Here is a 21,312-nt window from a genome sequence, read left to right as displayed (position 1 = left end):
GGACCCAAATAGCGCCTGAAGCCATGGAGAAGGCCCGTGAACGAGCGCAGCGCTTCTCCCAGCATACTTTGAGGGTGCTGGTTAATGGTGTGGAAAAGAAAAGAGAGATCTTGTGCCCGGACAGTGGCAAGAAGGCTCCCAGGAGGCAGTACAGGAGAGCCTGGAAGAAAATCGCCCACAGGGTGTCATCCACCAGCGATGTCCCCAGGAGTGCGGACCAATGCCGCAAGAAGTACAACGACCTCACTCGGATGGTGAAGGTGAGTACCCTTTCCAGTGTCCTCCTCATCCTTGCATGTGCACCTCACATTATGGGCAAAGGGACCTCAAAGGCCTAATGGGCAGCCCTCCTCCCGCAGCTATGGCACTGGCATGATCATCAATAGCACTTTCTGCACTTAACACACTGTTCAAGCTATTCGACCATGGGAGGCAGTGCACACAGCAACAGGGCACCACACTGGCCAAGCTATTCGACCATGGGAGGCAGTGCACACAGCAACAGGGCACCACACTGGCCAAGCTATTCGACCATGGGAGGCAGTGCACACAGCAACAGGGCACCACACTGTACTTAGAGGCCGTCCTTTCTCTTGCAGGCCAAGCTGGCGTGGAATTTGAGGAGCCAGTCTGCCACCGGGGGAGGCCGTCCCCAGTACCAGGCGCTCAGTGAGCTGGAGGAGAGCGTGGCTCGACTCATGCGTGGCCGGGTGACTGGCCCTGTTGCCATTGGAGATGCGGACCCTGTACTGGGACCCACTGGTAAGGACATGACCGGTTGGACCTCTCTCGTTGCCCTTGCGCTTCAGATCTACATCCTTTCCCACTGTCCGACCAATGCGCATAATGCCACCACTCATGCCTCCCTCGCTGATGCCCTGTCCTCACTCTAAAGCTACTCTTGTGCCTTCCTGCTTTCAGCTGGTGAGGAGGAGGTGGTCCTTGAAGCTCAGAGTGCCAGGCCCTTGGAGGAGGAGGACGACGAGGACCAGGAGGAAGGCGGCACATCGGGGGAACCCTCATCCGCGCCAGGGGATGGCAATGGAGGGGAGACATCTGGCCTGGAGGAGAGGCAGGGGGAAGTGTTGCAGGGGGGTGTAGCTCCTGGGCCCAGTGGGGTCGAGGCACGCGGGAAGGGTCGGGCAGCACGGCGGCCTTCTCCCCAGAGGGGGGAAGTGTTGCAGGGGAGGGCAGTTCCTGGGCCCAGTGGGGTCGAGGCACGCGGGAAGGGTCGGGCAGCTCGGCGGCCTTAGTCCGCCCTCCAGTCCGGAGACGGTCCTCGCCCAGGAGGTGCGCCTCCTTGATGAGATGTCCGCGGCGTCGGAGCGGCACTACAAGGAGTTCATGGGGGTTGTGGGACAGTTGCCTCAGGTCATTGAGTCCCTGGCTCATAGTGTGGTCGCTTTCGGGGAATCACAGGCCAGGGGGGTCGAGCAACTCACGGCAGCACACGACAGGGGTGTCCAGCAACTCGCGGCAGCGCAGGACAGGGGTGTCCAGCAACTCGCGGCAGCGCAGGACGGGGGTGTCCAGCAACTCGCGGCAGCGCAGGACGCGAGTCGCGAGTCCATGAGTGGTGCCGTCCAGACACTGGCAGATCTGATGCGGGCACATACCAGGGCAGTTCGGGCACTCACTTCTGCCACACTCGCTGTGGCGCGGAAGCATCGCCAGGGCACCCGCCGCCCTGCTGCAGCACAGCGGTCTGGCCTCCACCAGATTGCTGCGCTTGCTGCACTGCCAGCCCGGCCGAGTGCCAGTGTCTCTGGCGAACAGCGCACGCCTGGCATCAGCCAGCTTGCCCCCATTGGTGCAGCCGACACTGCCACTCCCCCAGCCAAGGTGCAACGAGCTGCTGCTGAGACTGATGCTGGCCAGCCACAGCTGCAGCAGTCAGCAGCCGGCCCCTCCCGGGCCGGGCCTCGTCTAGGCCAACCCCCAAGGGCATCTGCCGTCACGCATTGTGGCCCTCATGAGCCTTCCCCCAGCCTTGCCACACCCACAGGGCCCAGGTTGAGGCGGAGCAGCAGGTTGGGCAGGGGCCGGAGAAGCCTGCATAAGGACTCGCCCTCTCGGCACACCCAGTAGAGTGTGGTGATAGCGGTTTTTTTTATATGGGGGTGTTTGTGTTCTGGGGGGGGCTTATTTTGGTAAGGCCGAAGATGAAGGCATTTTTTGTTTTTATGGGGGTGTTTGTGTTGTGGAGGGGGGGGCTTATTTTTGTAAGGCCGATGATGAAGGCCAATTGGATGGGCAAGTTTTGTTATTCCTCCCCAGGTTGTGGGAGTGACAGATGTTTTTGACTGTTTTTTGGGGGTCTCGTCTGTTTTTCTGTTTCATGTGGGAAGGGCCCTGAGTTTGTAAAATAAAGCTTTTTATTTATTCAGCATGTCCAGGTGTCATGTTTCAAGTGGTTGTTGCGTTAACCGGCTGAGGGCTTGCGGAGCGGCTGCATTCAGGTGCGTTCATTGCCACAGGCCATTCCCTGACAGGGGGCCTAGAAGTGTCGTTCAATAAGCCGCCGGCGGACGGCCCTTGGACCTTGTGGCTCCCTCCTGGGCTGGTACTCCTCCTCCTCCTCCTCCTCCTCCTCATGGTCCTCCTGCTCGTCCTCCTGAGGTGGTGGTGCAACGTCAGGTGGCAGTGCCTGAGTCCTGCGGATAGCCAGGTTGTGCAGCATGCAGCACACGACGACGAACTGGGAGACTCTATCCGGCGAATACTGTAGAGATCCGCCGGAACGATCCAGGCAGCGGAACCGTTGCTTGAGGACGCCAATCGTTTGCTCTATGATGTTCCTTGTGGCTTGATGGCTTTCGTTGTATGCCTCCTCCGCTGGGGTCCTGGGCGCGCGGAGCGGGGTCATGAGCCATGTACACAAAGGGTAGCCCTTGTCCCCAATAAGCCATCCCCTTGGTGGAGGCTGTGCCTCGAACATGTCAGCCACAGTAGTCTGGCGCAGGATAAATGCATCGTGGCTGCTTCCTGGAAAGCGGGCATTGACAGCTAGGATGCGCTGCCTGTGGTCACACACCAGCTGTACATTGAGGGAATGGTAGCCCTTCCGGTTGCGGTAATCCTCGGCATTGTCGATAGGTGCCCGCATAGCCACATGCATGCAGTCAATGGCGCCCTGCACCATGGGGAAGTCCGCGATCCTGCCAAATCCGACTGCACGCTGCTCCTGCCTCTCTAGGGTCATGGGGAAGGAGATGAATTGGTGTCTCCTCGCGAAAAGTGCATCGGTGACCTGCCGGATGCAGCGATGCACGGCGAACTGGGAGATGTTCGCTATGTCCCCAGCAGCGGCTTGGAAGGAGCCGCTTGCATAAAAGTTCAGAGCCACCGTGACCTTCACTTCCACCGAGAGAGACGTCCTGCACATCAGCTGTGGACGCAGATCTCTGTGAAGCAGCTGGCAGATCTCTGCAACCACCTCCCTTCTGAAGCGCAGCCTCTTAACACAATGCGCCGCAGTCATGGTGAGATAGGACACCTGCTGCCGGTATTGCCTGAGTGGGTAAGGCCTACGTTGCCGACGCCTGATGGCCCCTCTGCGTCTAGGCATGGCTGGCCCTCTCACACAGCGTCTGCGAGCCCTTCGCACATAATGCTGCAACTGAGGGTTGGAACCCCATACAGCCCCCATAATAAACTTGCAAACAGTGAAATCACAATGATTCAAATGTCAAAGCTCTGGCCAGAAGCCAAAAATACCTCTCCTATGTTGTCCCAAATCAGTAAGCTCTGTTCCTTGGTCTCTGTCCAGAAATCCAAAGCAGTAAAGTCATTGCAGCAAAATGGCTGGGCTTTATAGGTCAGTGTAAGTGCCCTTTAATTAGCGCTCCCCGAGGCCCACTGGGCCTCTGTTGCATTCCACTTCGCAGTTCTTAACAGCGCCACGCCCACATTGGGCGGGCGCCACTGAATTTCCGGTTTGGGGCGCACAAACAGCGTTGCACGACAAAATGACGTCATAAGCTGCGCGCGCAGCTGAGCGGGCGCAAACACTTTGCACCGGCGCTAAATGTCTACTGAATTTGGGCGTAGGCGCAGATCGGCCTGCGCCCGGGCGCTAAGTGCCTAGCGCTGGAAATATACCCCTCTTATGGCGTTAACGGCTGGCGAACGCAACTGAATTTCTAGGCCTATATGTGGTAAGATACTGCTCTGTGCTTTCCAAAGTGTGCCTTTGTCTTTCCATTATTATCAATACTATTGCTGTAAAAACAACTTGAAAAATAATCATAATAAATAATAACATGAAGAATGGCATGGCTAATATACACTAACTCTGAAGGGCTTGGCTTAAATATATGAAGAATGGATAACCTATGAGGTACAGGATCCATGCATTTTCAAAAGTAAGTCAAGGTGCATTATTTGGAACAGAATAATATTTTCTGACGAAAGGTCATCGACCTGAAACGTTAACTCTGTTTCTCTCTCCACAGATGCTACCTGACCTGCTGAGTATTTCCAGCATTTTGTGTTTTTATTTAATATCTTCTGTCACTTTCTATGGTGTGGTAAAGAGGTTGAGCACATTCACCTATCTCTTTGCTAGTGCCATTATTTCAGTGTGGGCATATTTTGTGAAATTGTGCTGTCCATCGCACCTGGAGTCCACGGAACCAAGCCAGGCCATCCTTTACTGTTTTTTGTAAAGACTTCCATTCAACACCAGAAAACAGGGTCTTCACCTTCCTTGGAACAAACTCCAAGGCAGCAGGTGCATGGGAACATTATTATCTCCAATTTCCCCTCCAAGTCACACACCAGCCTGACTTGGAAATATATTGCCGTTCCTGCAACTCCCTATCTAACAGAGTTGTGGGAGCACCTCCATCACACGGGCTGCAGCGGTTCAAGAAGCAGGCCCACCACCACCTTCTCAAGAGACACTAGGTATGGATAATAAATGCCAGCCTTCTCAGTGACACCCACATGAGAATGAATTTAAAAAAAAGACATGGCTGTATATAAAACAGTGTGCTAATAATAAATGATAACTGTGGCAATCAAGTGTTAATAATAAACTAGTGGATGGCAAAATTGGGCTTGGTAGTGCCCGATTTTTGGGCGCTATGAGGTCCCTTAAGGTTCCAAAATGCTGTCCGCAGTGCGTGTGCACACTTATGCGAAGTGCGCCAGACGCCTTATTGGTAAAGGAGTTAGCGTGCCCGGACCTAACATCCACCGGAAGTATGCAGAACAGGCAGATCATGGCGTCAATCAGCATGCAACGCTGATTTGACGCCAGCGCTGCTACTTTGGAGCTCCCGCTCCAGCTTACACCCACTCTTAACCTCGCACAGCTGAACACACGTTTAACGGCATGATGGACCACTCACCAGGGCTATTTAAAGGAACCATCAACTACTTATAAGTTAGTTGCTGGATTATTTCTTCTGGCTATTGCTGCAATTCTACATGTTTTGGGTGCTTTTCTATACATGTTAAACATTTCAGTAGTCTACAGGGAGTGGTCTGGCTGGTGCTGAGGTACTTTTTTGGTTACTTAAAGGCTTGCACACAAATCAGTTGCTTCCAGACATGGGTGGCCTAGTAGGCCTTCCTCTTGGCATTGAGCATGATTGGGAGAATGAGCAGAGGCCACACAGAGCAAGAAAGGCTGCTAGAAGAGGGAAGAGGAGGAGGGGGAGAAGGGCTCTCAGTAGAAGGCCATATCCGCCCAGGCTGTTCAGGGCACAATTCTTCTACCTAAACTTCAGCGATGAACAATGTTTGAGCCGTCTGCGCTTGACTACGGAGTTCACCACTGAAATCTGCCACCTGCTGCAGCCACAACTCCAACCTCAGAGCAGGGCAGGGACTGCATTGCCAGTGCTTGTGAAGGTAACCGTGGCTATGAATTTTTATGCGTCTGGCTCCTTCCAGGCTTCTGCTGGAGATATTATCAAGATTTTGCAGTGCACTGCTGCATAAAGGAGGCCACTGAGGCTCTCTATGCAAAGAGAGATAATTTCATTTCATTCCCTCTTGCCAGAGAGAAGCAGGTGGAGTGAGCACAAGGATTTGCAAGGATTGCAGGTGCCATTGACTGCACGCACATTGCTTTGCGTGTGCCTCATATCAGCTTACTTAAACCTAAAGGGATCCTGTAAAGTCTGTGGGTTGTTTAGTTAATTAATACACAGACTCCAAGAGTAACTTAAAACAGGACTTTACTATTCGAAGGTCAGGGCGAATCTGCCCAATAACTCCTGGCACAACACTTATATACTGGTGTGGTCACCGTCGGCATTACCGTATACAGAAGCCAAACAAAGTAGTGCCACACCTAAAATAGTTCTCTTAAAGGTGAACGGTTACATACAATAGTTCTCTTAAAGGTAGACGGGTACATACACTACAATCCTCCCTTTTTAGCTTACAACATACTTATTCCCCATTAAACATAACATATAATCAACTTCATGTAAAACAATTCACAGATATAGTCTCTGCGGGAAACAGTTCACAGATTCAGTCTCTGCGGGAACAGTTCACAGATTCAGTCTCTGGTCTTGACTCGGTCCGAACAACATCTCTGTGGTGTAGCTGGTTCACATTTCTAGCGTGACTCATTCAATAGTCTTTCCCTTGGCTTAACAGCTTGAACTTCCGTCCTGCTGAACCAGCAGTGCTGACTTTTACAAACAGCTGGACTGCCTTGGTAATTTTTCCTACTTTCCAGCTGATTTGGCCCCCTTCATGGGGCCCACGTGCATGATCTGATAGAAGTGATAATGATTTAGATGGTTATCGTCTTCTGCTTCGTCTTTTTCTTTTCTGCTTCTTGGAGACTCTCGGGGCTCCCTTATCCGCTGCCAGCTGTAGCGCCACCATCTCCCTATGTTCCTTAGACTTGAAGTGCTTCATCCTGATTTCTGCACTTTGGGAGTTTTCATCACAAGCTGGGCAGACCAAGTCATCGTAATATTCCGTGTCACTCAACAGGTCATGGTAATATTCGGTGTCGTCCTGAGCTAGTCTAGCGAGAGGGCCTGCTACTTCTTCCGTACCCAACTGGACGTTAGCCGACTGTTGTTCCCTCCCTAGACATCTTTCCTGAAGAGACTTCTTCATGCGTTCATATTCATCCCGCTCTTCCTGGGTTTCCTGCACATCCTTCACTAATGACCTCGTTTGTGATTTCAACACTTCCCCTTCCCTCGGGGATTGATTGATCAGGCTATTCAATCCTTCTACTGGAGCAGCTGTTTCAACATTCTGCTGTTCACATTGACGTGATTCAGCATACTTTTGGCATCCCTGTAAAATCTGTGTTGCAACCTCAGCTATTTCCATAACTTTTGAGAGCTCCGAACTCCTTCCCTTTGAAGATTGAAGCTTGTGTTCAGATTGTTCCCATTGTAGAGTCTTGTCCTTCAGCATATGAAGGAGTTGGCTGACCATTAACTCTTCCACGGGAACACTGTGGGTCAGAGTCTTCTCCATTTCATCCACCTTTTCCTCCAATGCTTTCACCTTCTTTTCCTCTTGTACTTTGGCTTCCAGCGCTCGGAGAAGTTGCGCCTTGATGCTCTCTAGCTCATGTTCAGAGGCCATTCTTACAGTCTCTGTGTTTCTTACAGTTCCCTTTACTTCCACTGAACGGATTCCCAGTTGAATCTGTTCTTCAAGTTGTTGAATCTCGGTCATTGCCGCCCCATATTTGTCTTGGGTTTCCTTTAATATTTTTATGAGTTCTTGTACATCTTGTCTTTCATGTTCTGCCATGTCTTTCACCTCTAATTTCTCATCTATGGATGGAACTTCTACCGATGAGTCTGTCTTGGCCTTGAGCTCATCAAGAATTTCCTGCAGCCTTTGGACTTCTTGCTCATGTTCAACCTTCAGTTGCTCATATGCTTCCACTGAAACTAGCTTTTGGAGGTTGCCGAGTTAACCCCTTCCAGAATTGTAGCCTGGGCCTGTTCATACTGTTCTTTCAACTTCTCACACTCTGCTTGTAAGGAGTCGTAGAGAAGAACTGGAATAAAATCCTGGCTTCCTGAAGATTCCTCTTCATTTGCTTCTTCCTGCAAATATTCTAACTCCTGAACAGCATAAGGGAGATGTGATCGGTAATTGGTCACGATGGCTCTATGGTCGCTCTCTGCTTGAGCTAGCTTGCTTCTGTTGTCTTCCCAGATTCTCCCATTTGGTGTCATAGAACTTTTCCATATTTTTCATCTCTTGTACGAGACGGTAACTCAATTGTTCTAATTGTTGTCATAATTTGAAATAAGTTTGAGTCTGAGCTCGGTGTTCTTCCGTCATGGATATGTCCGTAACTTGAACAGGCTCAGAATTTTCTGTCAAACTAGGTTGTCGTTGTTCGGTGGAGTTCTGTTCTGAAACTTTGTTCTTCTCTGGAGCATAAGCCTTTATGCATGCCTTCGTTTTTCCAACCTTCGTCTGCAAGTCCATTTCAGCCTTGTCTTTCATATTTGGGTTGGTCTTATCGTCATCCGTTTCAGAATCTGAGCTGATTGTCTGCACCGAGTCCTCACTCGTTATGGCTTTTAGATAGTGCCATTCCATGTCTATTTTCTTGATCCACTCCCGTCCTAGAAGTGGTGGTCCTCCCTCATGTAGTACGTATAAGTTCATTCTTGGGTGTTCTTTACCCCTATCTCTCACTTTGACTCTTATCTTTCCCATGGGGTATACTTTATGCCCCGTGTATGTCTGCAATACGAACTTGGTATCTCTTAAGGGTATATGTGAGAATAGCCGGTGGTAATCCCTTCGATTTATGACTGATAGAGCTGATCCAGTGTCCAACTCCATTTTCACTTGGATTCCAGCTATTTTTAGCATGACCCAGATAGTTTGTAGGTCAGCTTCCTTACTCACATTGCGAATTCTCAGACTACCCAGCTCCTGGCCGTTTGGGTCTGAGTCTGAATTCTGTTCGTCTGAACTCTTCTCAGCCACCTTGTGTACCTTGTTGTACTTTTCCTGTGATGGCTTCCTTTGGTGTTGGTCCTTTGGTTGTTGGTCTTTTTCCCTGACCGGCATACCTTAGCTATGTGACCCAGTTTGCCACATTTCCTACATTCCTGGTTCTTAAACCAGCATTGGTTCTGGTCGTGTGTTGTCTTCCCACAACGATAGCATTTTGTTGTTGTCGAGGTAATTTGATCCACACTTAGTGCTGCTGTCTTTAGCTGCATTTCCGCAGTTCCCTTCGCTGCGGCTTCGTGCGATGCTGCAATAAGGACAGCCCTGTCAAGTGTAAGGTCGTTCTCTTCGAGTAGTCGCTTTTGCGTTCCTTCCTTTGCCAACCCGCACATGAACTTGTCTCGCAATGCCTCTGTCAGATTCCCTCCAAACTGGCAGTATTTCGCTAGTCTACGCAGTTCGACCAAGTATTCTGCGTTGCTTTCGTCTTTCCGTTGCGTTCTCGCATAGAATTTGAATCGTTCCGCCAACATCAACGGTGTGGGGTTCAAGTGATCCTTCAGAACAGCCACAATATCATCGAAAGCCTGATCCGCCGGTTTAGCTGGTGATAGTAGATGCTTCAAGAGCCCGTATGTCTTCGCGCCCATCGAGTTTAGCAAGGTTATAGCTTTGTCATCTTCTTCTATTTTATTGGCCTCACAATAGATCTCGATGCGTTCCACGTACGTGGCCCAGTCTTCTACCTCGGCATTAAAATCGTTGATGTTACCACGCTTAGGCATCTTCCTCTCTTTCTGATAACACCCCGAATTATTTCTTTAACTTATTTTTTTTTTTTTTTCCTAAGATGGCGGTTTTCCGGCGAAAATGGCGGTTTCCCGCGCTTATCTTCTCTCCCCGCCCACTTCAATGGCGGTTTCCCGCTTCTGTCTTCTTCCCCGCCTAATGGCGGCTTCCCGCGTTTCTTCCCTAGCGGGAGGGGTACACTTTCCCCCACAGGCGACGGCCGCTGGCTTTCAGATTCACAGCCTGCGCGTCGGCTTCAGTGCTTTCCCTTTTCTCGGCAAGGCAACCGGCGCTGGGTACCCCCCGTTGACGGCGAACAGGTTCAGCCGCTGGGCTGGCTCTCGCTCAGTTCCCCTTGCTTGGGCTCGGTCTCTCTCCCGCTCTCTCGGCTCTACCGGCGCTGGGTACACCCCGTTGACGGAGAACAGTTTCAGCCGCTGGACTGGCTCTCGCGCAGTCTCCCTTGGTCGGCTCTGCCTCTCCCGCTCGCTCGGCTCTACCGGCGCTGGGTACACCCCGTTGACGGAGAACAGTTTCAGCCGCTGGACTGGCTCTCGCGCAGTCTCCCTTGGTCGGCTCTGCCTCTCCCGCTCGCTCGGCTCCCAAACGCCTCTCCCAGCCGTCTCGCAGTCCGGTGCTTCCCTCCCCGGCTGCGGCTGAGTTTTTATATCTTCCCGCGCCTGCGCTCCCGGTCGCAGCGCTTCGTGGCTTCGGTCGCTGCCCGGCCTTTTTCGCGGTCGCGGTCTAGCTGTCTCACGACGCCGTTGCGTCCCCAGCCTGTCTGTACCGCGGCTTCCTTGCTCCACGCTGCCCCAGTCTCAGCGCCTCTGGGCCCGACTTCTGTCCGGCTCCTTTCCCCCTCGACCGTGGTCGAGTGCATCGCCCTTATCCTCCGGTTATTCTTTTTACTTTTCCCTTACTCACAGTCACCGTGGCCGCCTTGCTTCTCGTGCTGATCGGCTCACTCCTCACCGTGGCAGAAGGGACAGTCAGTGCCTGTTGCTGATGGAAGTCTTTGTCTCTGAATTCTTCCTCCTTTCCAGCTCTGCAGACTCGAGTTTTCTCCCAGCAGAATGACGAGGGCGGTTGCCTCTTCTCGACGCTCGTTAACTGCTTCGGAATTATTGTTGCCGCAGGGTACGATCGGACTCGTCGCCACTGTAAAGTCTGTGGGTTGTTTAGTTAATTAATACACAGACTCCAAGAGTAACTTAAAACAGGACTTTACTATTCGAAGGTCAGGGCGAATCTGCCCAATAACTCCTGGCACAACACTTATATACTGGTGTGGTCACCGTCGGTATTACCGTATACAGAAGCCAAACAAAGTAGTGCCACACCTAAAATAGTTCTCTTAAAGGTGAACAGTTACATACAATAGTTCTCTTAAAGGTAGACGGGTACATACACTACAGATCCCACTCCCTCAACATGCAGCTGGTGTGTGACAGGTCAATGCCCAGTATACTGGCAGCAGTCACAATGCATTCATTCTGCAGCAGTCCTCTATGCCAGCTTTATTTCAATCACCACGGCAAACCAAAGGGTGGATGCTGGGCGACAAGGGCTATCAACTGATGACATGGCCCATGACTCCGGTTCGCAACCCACGCACATATCCGCAGCAGGCATACAAGGAAAGACATGCTGCCTTAAGAAATCTTTTAGAGCAGACCATTGGTGTCCTGAAGAAATGATTTCACTGCCTGGACCGCTCTGGAGGAGCCCTGCAGTACTCGGTTGAGCGGGTCTGAAGATTTGTCGTGGTCTGCTGCATGTCCTTGCCACCACCTATCAGATGAGAAGCTGAGGAGCAGGAGCATGAGGAGGAGGAAGAGGGGAAGGAGGAGGAGGGGGAAGGAGGAGGAGGAAGGGGGGAGGAGGAGGAGGAGGAAGAGGGGGTGGAGGAGGAGGAGGAAGAGGGGAGGAGCAGGGGAGGTGGAGGAGGAGGAAGATGGGGAGGAGGAGGAGGAGGAAGAGGGGGAGGAGGAGGAAGAGGGGGAGGAGGAGGAGGAGGAGGAGGAGGAGGAGGAAGGGGGAGGAGGAGGAGGAAGAGGGGGAGGAGGAGGAGGAAGAGGGGGAGGAGGAGGAGGAAGAGGGGGAGGGGAGGGGGAGGAGGAGGAGGAGGAAGAGGGGGAGGAGGAGGAGGAAGAGGGGGAGGAGGAGGAGGAAGAGGGGGAGGGGAGGGGGAGGAGGAGGAGGAGGAAGAGGGGGAGGAGGAGGAAGAGGGGGGAGGAGGAGGAGGAGGAAGAGGGGGGAGGAGCAGAGGAGGAGGAGGAAGAGGGGGAGGAGGAGGGAAGAGGGGGAGGAGGAGGAGGAGGAAAAGGGGGAGGAGGAGGAGGAAGGGGGAGGATGAGGCGGAGGAAGAGGAGGAGGAGGAAGAAGGGGAGGAGGAGGAGGAGGAAGAGGGGGAGGAGGAGGAGGAGGAAGAAGGGGAGGAGGAGGAGGAGGAAGGGGGGAAGAGCAGAGGAGGAGGAGGAAGAGGAGGAAGAGGGGGAGGAGGAGGAAAAGGGGGAGGAGGAGGAGGAAGGGGGAGGATGAGGCGGAGGAAGAGGAGGAGGAGGAAGAAGGGGAGGTGGAGGAGGAGGAAGAGGGGGAGGAGGAGGAGGAGGAGGAGGAAGAGGGGGGGAGGAGGAGGAGGAGGAAGAGGGGGGGAGGAGCAGAGGAGGAGGAGGAAGAGGGGGAGGAGGAGGAATAGGGGGAGGAGGAGGAGGAGGAAAAGGGGGAGGAGGAGGAGGAAGGGGGAGGATGAGGCGGAGGAAGAGGGGGAGGAGGAGGAAGAGGGGGGGAGGAGGAGGAGGAGGAAGAGGGGGGGAGGAGCAGAGGAGGAGGAGGAAGAGGGGGAGGAGGAGGAAGAGGGGGAGGAGGAGGAGGAGGAAAAGGGGGAGGAGGAGGAGGAAGGGGGAGGATGAGGCGGAGGAAGAGGAGGAGGAGGAAGAAGGGGAGGAGGAGGAGGAGGAAGAGGGGGAGGAGGAGGAGGAGGAGGAGGAGGAAGAGGGGGAGAAGGAAGCGGAGGAAGAGGGGAAGGAGGAGGAGGAGGAAGGGGAGGAGGAGGAGGAGGAGGAAGAGGGGAGGATGAGGCGGAGTAAGAGGGGGAGGAGGAGGAGGCGAAAAAGAGGGAGAAGGAGGAGGAGGAGAGGAGGAGGAGGAAGAGGAGGAGGAAGAGGAGGAAGGAGGAGGAAGAGGAGGAAGAGTAGGAGGAGGAAGAGGAGGAGGAGGAGGAGGAAGTGGAGGAGGAGGAGGAGGAGGCGGAGGAGGAGGAGGAGGCATAAGAGGAGGAAGAGGAAGGGAGGCTGCAATCTAGACAGCCCCTTTCTGCCTGGGCTATATGTGAAGAACTAATTCAAGTGCGATACCAGAAATCTCAACCCCAATTCCCCATTCACCAACAGTCCCACCAATGTGGCTGCAATGTGTACCAAGATGTCTACAAGATGCACTGCAGTAACTCGCCAAGGCTTCTTCGATAGCACCTCCCAAACCCGTAAGGTCATTGACCTGAAACGTTAACTCTGTTTCTCTCTCCACAGATGCTGTCTGACCTGTTGAGTATTTCCAGCATTTTCTGATTTTATTGTAGTGCTCCTACTGCTGCCTATCCTGAGAACAGCTAACTGAGCACAGACCAGGGGTCAATCTTGGAATGCTTTTGGTCTGTACTGCTTAGTTACTTACTGAGCTAGCAGGAGAGCTAGGGTAATTTTCTTTTAACAAAAGAGCCTAATGTAAAACAAAATTCAAGGATTGAAGAATGTGTGCAGTATTATCCAATTGGTCTCAGTACCTGAAGATCTTGTTGTGGGAGCTTCCGGTCTATTTTTAGTTGCCCACATGAGAAGAAAGCAAAATGCAAGTTGTCAAATTGCAGGTTGTCTTTTACAGTTGCCTGCATTAGTAAGGCTAGTAATTATATACAGTAAATGAACTATGGTGGTAAAAATCACTTTTTAGTTTATCCAGTTATTGGCCAGGTTGCAATCTCTTTGAATTCAGCATGCTAATATAAATCTACAACCATAATTAATAGCACACATAAATCAATGTAGTAATTGTGTTGCTCACTGTTTCTGATGTCTCACATTTAACTGCTATTTTAACAACTAGTGTTCAAATTCTCAGTGGAACTTGTGAATTAAGCTTCCGCATCTGTAATTGTCTTTCCATCTGTAATAAAATTACTACCTAGACTCATTTCATTCCACCAGAGAGAATTTTATTATTAATATTAGTCCCATAGTTAACTGTTCTAGTAAATGTACACCACTTTATTGAATATTAAGAGAACCTTTGTTATAATGCTTGAGATTTCAACAATTATTAGGTGCCAATCTTGGCCCAGTAGTAGCACGCTCGCCTGTGAGTCAGAAGGTTGCTGGTTCAAGTTCGACTCCAGACACTTAGGCATCAGTATTTCCTTTAAGCAGCACAGCCGTGCTCCAGGGAACCTGCGCAGCTGGCTTGCCGGCTTTTCAATGTAAAAACCACGCATGTGCAGTATTTTGAATGGCCCGTGCAGGACCAAAAAAAATTATAAGGAACACTGTTGAGCATGTAAACTAGGCTGACACTTTAGTGTAGTACTGAGAAAGTGCTGCACTGTCAAAGTTTCTGTCTTTTGGATCAGATGTTAAACTGAGGTTTCTGTCTGCTTTCTCAGGTGGACATAAAAGATCCCATCCTATTTGAAGAAGAGCGTGGGAATTCTCCTAGTGTCCTGACCAATATTTATCCCTCAACCAATATCACTAAAAAAATAGATTATCTGGTCATTTATCTCACTGCTGTTTGTGGGATCTTTTGTACACAAATTGGCAGCCACATTTCCCTACTTTACAACAATGACTACACTTCAAAAGTACTTCATTGGCTGTAAACATAGGAACAGGAGTAGGCCATTCAGCCCCTCGAGCCTGTTACGCTGAACTTCATCTGCCACAGTTTTGCCCACTCACTTAATTTATCAATGTCCCTTTGCAATTTTCTGCTCCCATCTACACTATTTACTATGCCATTTAACTTAGTGTCATCAGCAAACTTAGATATACAGTTCTCTATCCCTTCATCCCAGTCATTTATAAGTACAGTGAAAAGTTGCGGCCCCACTACTGATCCCTGGGAGACACCACCTTCTGCCAATTAGAATCATAGAATCATAGAAATATACGGCACAGAAGGAGGCCATTCAGCCCATCGTGTCTGTGCTATCCAGCCTAATCCCACTTTCCAGCTCTTGGTCCGTAGCTTTGTAGGTTACGGCACTTCACGTGCATATCCAAGTATTTTTTAAATGTGATGAGGGTTTCTGCCTCTACCACCCTTTCAGGCAGTGAAAAAAGTTCTCAACTCCCCTCTAATCCTTCTACCAATTACTTTAACTCTATGCCCCCTAGTTATTGACCTCTCTATCTAGGCCACTCATAATTTAATACACCTCAATTAAGTCTCCCCTCAGCCCCCTCTGTTCCAAAGAAAACAACCCCAGCCGATCCAGTCTTTCCTCATAGCTAAAATTCTCCAGTCCTGGCAACATCCTTGCAAATTTCCTCTGTACCCTCTCTAGTGCAATCATATCTTTCCTGTAATGTGGTGACCAGAACTGTACGCAGTGTCCTAACTAGTGTTTTGTGCAGTTCAAGCATAATCTCCCTGCTCTTATATTCTATGCCTCGGCTAATAAAGGAAAGTATCCCGTATGCCTTCTTAACCGCCTTTTGTTCTGCTGAGAAGACAAGATGGAGTTTAAGAAATGCTTAGATGAGGTAAAAGATTGGAGTGCATACCCATTATCCCCACTCTCATCTCCTACCTCCTAACCAATTCCCTATCCAAGCCAATAGGTTGCTTCCAATTCCATATGCCCTCATGTTTGTTCAGTCTCTTACGTGGAACCTTGTCGAATGCCTTCTGGAAGTCCACATAAATAACACCCTTAACTACCCTGTTAGTTACCTCCTCAAAAAAAATCAACTAGGTTCGTTAGACATGACTTACTCTTTAAAAATCCATGCTAGCTCTCTCTGATCAGCTCATATTTGTTCAAATGTTCAGTCACTCTGTCCCTCATAACAGATTCTAGTAAAGTACTTTGGGATATCCTGAGGTCACAAAAGGCACTATATAAATGTAAGTTCTTTCTTATTTCAAATTTACTTTCTCCCCAATCAATAGTGAGCAAATATTTCACAAATAGGCAAAAGAAAGAGTGCAGGGTCAGAAAACATTATGTAGTCCATCTGACCTGTCCGAAAAACTAATACCCTCAATCACCCACTTCCCCTCACTCACCCCCTCCTTCAAATATCTATCCATTCTCCTTTAAGTTTTTCCACAATATCTGCGTCCACTGCCTCTATCATGTTTCAGGATTTTTGATCATTTTCTTTGGTCCACAGAAAGGATTTGGGAAAAAAGTGTTACTTATAAGTGTTGTGTTCTAAAGCAAAGTGTAGTCACACTGATCTAAAAAAGGTGCGGAGATGAAAAGTGATTAACATGCTAATGAGCTAGGCTTTAAAGTTATTTCGCCAAAGACTATGTGTTTGTCTCGATCATTAATAAACACCTCACACCAATTGTGTTAGGAGGTCCCTCGCCCCAAACACGCAGCAGGGTTTGTCTGGCACAGGCCCTCCTCTCAAATTGTGAATACAAGACGATAAAGAACAGAGACAGAGACACAGATTTTTAAACAGACAAAATTCACCAGGCTCAGAAGGTTAGAATGCTGGAGAGTAGCTAGAAGTTATCCTGTTTAAGTCAAGCAAGATGACCCACTGATGTGGGGAAGCATAGTAAGTTGTACTGATTGAATTAAATGGGTCTGATTATAATTGTTTTTCATTTGAGGCCATATGAGTTGAACTGAAGAACATAAAAGGGGCAATCACATTGCTGGGAGTGTACTATAGACCTCCAAATAGTCAGAGGGAGATAGATGAGTGAATATGTAAGCAAATTTCTGAGAAGTGCAAAAACAATAGGGCAGTAATAGTTGGGGATTTCAACTATCCTAATATTAACTGGGATAGCATCAGTATGAAAGGTATAGGGGGTGCAGAAGTCTTAAAATGCATTCAGGATAACTTTTTTAGCCAGTACGTAGCAAGCCCAACAAGAGAGGGGGTGGTCCTGGACTTGGATTTAGGGAATGAAGCTTGGCAGGTAGAAGGGGTATCAGTGGGAGAGCATTTTGGTGGCAGTAATCATAATTCAGTTAGATTTAGCATAGTTATGGAAAAGAACAAAGATAGACCAGGTGTAAAAGTTTTCAATTGCGGATAGGCCAATTTTACTAAGCTGAGATGCAATTTAGCAAAAGTGGACTGGAAAAAGCTACTTGAAGGTAAATCAGTGTCAGAGCAGTGGGAGGCATTCAAGGAGGAGATAGTGAGGGTTCAGAGCAAATAGTTCCCACAAAGAAAAAGGGTGGGACTCCCAAATCTAGACACCCCTGGATGTCAAGGGAAAATTATTGGAAAAAATTCTGAGGAACTGCATTAATCGTCATTTAGAAAGGCACGGATTAATCAAGGACAGTCAGCATAGATTTGTTAAGGGAAGGTCATTTCTGACTAACTTGATTTAATTTTTTGAGGAAGTAACAAGGAGGGTTGATGAGGGTAGCATGTTTGATGTAGTTTACATGGATTTTAGCAAGGCTTTTGACAAGGTTCCACTTGGCAGACTGATCAGAAAAGTAAAGCCCATGGGATCCATGGGAAAATGACAAGTTGAATCCAAAATTGGCTCAGTGGCAGGAAGCAAAGGGTAATGGTCAACGGGTGTTTTTGTGACTGGAAGGGTGTTTCCAGTGGGGTTCTGCAGGGCTCAGTACTACGTCCCTTGCTTTTTGTGGCATATATCAATGATTTAGACTTCAATGTAGGGGGCATGATTAAGAAGTTTGCAGATGATATGAAAATTGAGGTTGGTAGTGAGGAAGAAAGCTGTAGACTGCAGGAAGGTAGGTCATGTGGGCAGAAAAGTGGCAAATGAATTCAATCCGGAGAAGTGTGAGGTAATGCATTTGGGGAAGGCTATCAAGGCAAGGGAATACACAATACATGGTAAGATGCTGAGAAGTGTAGAGGAACAGAGAAACCTTGGAGTGCATGTCCACAGGTCCCTGCAGGTAGCAGGATAGGTAGATAAGGTGCTTAAGAAGGCATATGGGATACTTTTCCTTTGTTAGCCAAGGTATAGAATATAAGAGCAGGAAGGTTATGCTTGAACTGTATAAAACACTAGTTAGGTCACAGCTAGAGTACTGTATACAGTTTTGGTCACCACATTACAGGAAAGATGTGATTGCACTAGAGAGGGTACAGAGGAGATTTACGAGGATGTTGCCAGGACTGGAGGATTTTAGATATGACGAAAGATTGGATAGGCTGGGGTTGTTTCCTTTGGAACAGAGGAGGCTGAGGGGGGACTTAATTGAGGTGTATAAAATTATGAGGGAACTAGATAGAGTGGATAGGAAGGATCTATGGCCTAGAAATTCAGTGGCCTGTGCCACCAGTTTGCGCCCAAAGAAGGCTTTTGCGCCAGTCTGCAAACTTCAGGCGAAATTCAGCGGTGCGCTAATGGCGGCGTTAGGCTGTAGCGCTGCGCCGCCACCGATGACGTCATCGGTGTGCGCAGCACCCCGTTTTCGCGAAGAACGCCATATTAAGTCGCGCCCGCCTCTTCAGCGCCGGCCGCAAATAGCGACCGGTACACAGGGCCTACCTGTGGCGGTAGTGGCGGTAATTAAAGTGGAGGTGCGGCCGGCCGCTTTTTTGGCGGCCGCCTGCCCGCACCTCCTTCCCCGGCCTCCTCCACCCACCCCCCCCACGGCATTGCCGGCTGGTTTCCGGGAGCCCGGCACTTCTCCGTTCTGCCGGGCTCTTTTGCCGGCACTCGCGATCGGGGCTCCGGCTGCTGCAGGCACCTCCCCGGGTGGCGCTGCGGCCACTAGCGCGCCGATAATCAGTTTCAGCGCCCAAGCGGGGTGCCGAAACCCCTGTTTAGCGGCCGCCTTCCACTTGGTGCGCTGACACTGAATATCCCGCTTGCGCAAGTGGATCCGCGCGCAGCGGTAATTCCGGCGCCCAGGCGAGCTGGGCGCCCCAAAATGAATTTCTAGGCCTATATCCCTAAGCAGAGAGATCAATAACCAGGGGGCATAGATTTAAAGTAATTGGTAGAAGGATCAGAGGGGAGTTGAGGAGAACTTTTTTCACCCAGAGGGTGGTGGGGTCCGGAACTCACTGCCTGAAAGGGTGGTAGAGGCAGAAACTCTCATCACATTTTAAAAATACTTGGATATGCACTTGAAGTGCCGTAACCTACAAAGACACGGACCAAGAGCTGGAAAGTGGGATTAAGGTGGATAGCTCTTTTTCGACCAGCGCAGACACGATGGCCTCCTTCTGTGCTGTAAATTTCTATGATTCTATGATTTGCTGTGAAATAAAGCAGCATAATCATTTGCATCTGACTTTGTTTTACTAGGTGTTTTTTTTTTGTCTGCCTTCAGAAGACAAGGCAAGACCCTAAACTTAAATACCTTTGCGGTCAATCCATTCCATACATTCACCACTGTGGCAAAAAGGTATTTTTTGTCTGCATTAGATATTTGATTTAAATCTCTTATTACTAGGAAGAGTAAACACAGGGTTATGTGTGATGCTCTGTGAGCTGCTTTCTGCAAGAGACAGACAATGCACAGTTTGTTGTATAGCACAGGCCCTGTAGCTAGCTGGAATGACATGACCAAAAATTAATGTATATGTCACAAACCTTGTATTTCTATGTAACATTATAAATTCTTCCTGTCTTGCCATGCTAACATTTTGCTATAATAGAAAATTACTGTAGACCAGTGCAATTGTGTTAAACTGGCCAGTATATTGTTATATTGCTGTGCATTTTTCCTAGAATACTGAATAATTTTTAAACCAATAAAAAACCATTACTGTTATCAGGATGAAGAGGTAGCTTTGTTGAAGCTGCAATGTCTATGGGAGTATCTGGTATCACTTGTGAGAAACACCATGGGCTGAATTTTGCCGGCGCTCAGAGGGCGGGTCAGCTGTCAAAATAGCAAAGATTGACAATGAGTAGGGAATCCACTGTCAACCCGCCTCCACGCGAGTCTCCCAGGTGTCAGGTCTGTCGGCGCTGAGCAGATCCAGGCACACCAGCAACAACAACAACAACACCAGCCTTCTCCGCAATGAGCTGATGCTGCAAAGGACACAGAGCATCAGCACCCGACCACATTGCTGCCAGGGATGCCGGGGATGGCCTCACCATGGCCAGATTTACTTCACTTGACGCTGCACACCCTGGCTGCCACATGATGTGCCAGGTTGGCACCACCTCACATCAACACCATAAAGCATCCCTACAATGTCCAAGCCATTCCTTTCACACTTGTCACCATTGCGGGAGGGAGGGGCATTACCCTTATGTCTCACCATTCACTACAGCTCACTATGTCACTTCCAAAGATGCACATAAATCTGTCCAAGAAGTTAAAGTGGTGACAATAAAGGTTTCAATGTTTGACAGCACATTACCAGAAAGTTCACATGAACATTGGCTAAAACACACAAGTGCCTACCCTTGTGTGTTGTTAGTTGGTATGCTTGCAGTAGGATGAGAGTGCAACGGAGATTCACCAGACTGATACCTGGGATGGCAGGAATGACTTGGAATAAACAGGTCTTTTTCCGAGTGGCAGGCAGTGACTAGTGGGGTACCACAGGGATCGGTGCTAGGACCCCAGCTATTCACAATATATATTAATGATCTAGACGAGGGAACTAGATGTAATATCTCCAAGTTTGCAGATGACACAAAGCTGGGTGGGTGTGTATGCTGTGAGGAGGATGCAGTGAAACTCCAGTATGATTTAGACAGGTTGGATGATTGGGCAGATGCATGGCAGATGCAGTATAATGTGGATAAATGCGAGGTTATCCACTTTGGTAGCAAAAACAGGAAGACAGATTATTATCTGAACAGCAATAAATTGGGAAAAGGGGAAGTACAATGAGACCTGGGTGTCCTTTTGCACCAGTCGCTGAAGGTAAGCATGCAGGTGCAGCAGGCGGTTAAGGAGGCAAATGGTATGTTGGCCTTCCTAGCAAGAGGATTCGAGTACAGGAGCAAGGATGTCTTGCTGCAGGTGTACAGGACCTTGGTGAGACCACACCTTGAGTATTGTGTGCAGTTTTGGTCACCTTATCTGAGGAAGGATGTTCTTGCCATGGAGGGAGTGCAGCGAAGATTCACCAGACTGATACCTGGGATGGCAGGAATGACGTATGAAGAGAGATTGGGTCGATTAGGCTTATATTCGCTAGAGTTTAGAAGAATGAGAGGGGATCTCATTGAAACTTATAAAATTCTAACAGGACTAGACAGACTAGATGCACAAAGGATGTTCCTGATGGCGGGGAGTCCAGAACCAGGGGTCACAGTCTAAGGATAAGGGGTAAGCCATTTAGGACTGAGATGAGGAGGAATTTCTTCACCCAGAGAGTGGTGAAGGAGTTAGATATATTTCTTAAGGCTAAAGGGATCAAGGGATATGGCGAGAAAGCAGGGACAGGGTAC

The sequence above is a fragment of the Somniosus microcephalus genome, chromosome 2 (genome assembly GCF_052327205.1).
Source record: "Somniosus microcephalus isolate GS21.2 chromosome 2, FLI_Smic_1.0, whole genome shotgun sequence".
In the NCBI taxonomy this organism is placed as follows: Eukaryota; Metazoa; Chordata; class Chondrichthyes; order Squaliformes; family Somniosidae; genus Somniosus; species Somniosus microcephalus.
This window is presented reverse-complemented; position numbering follows the sequence as displayed.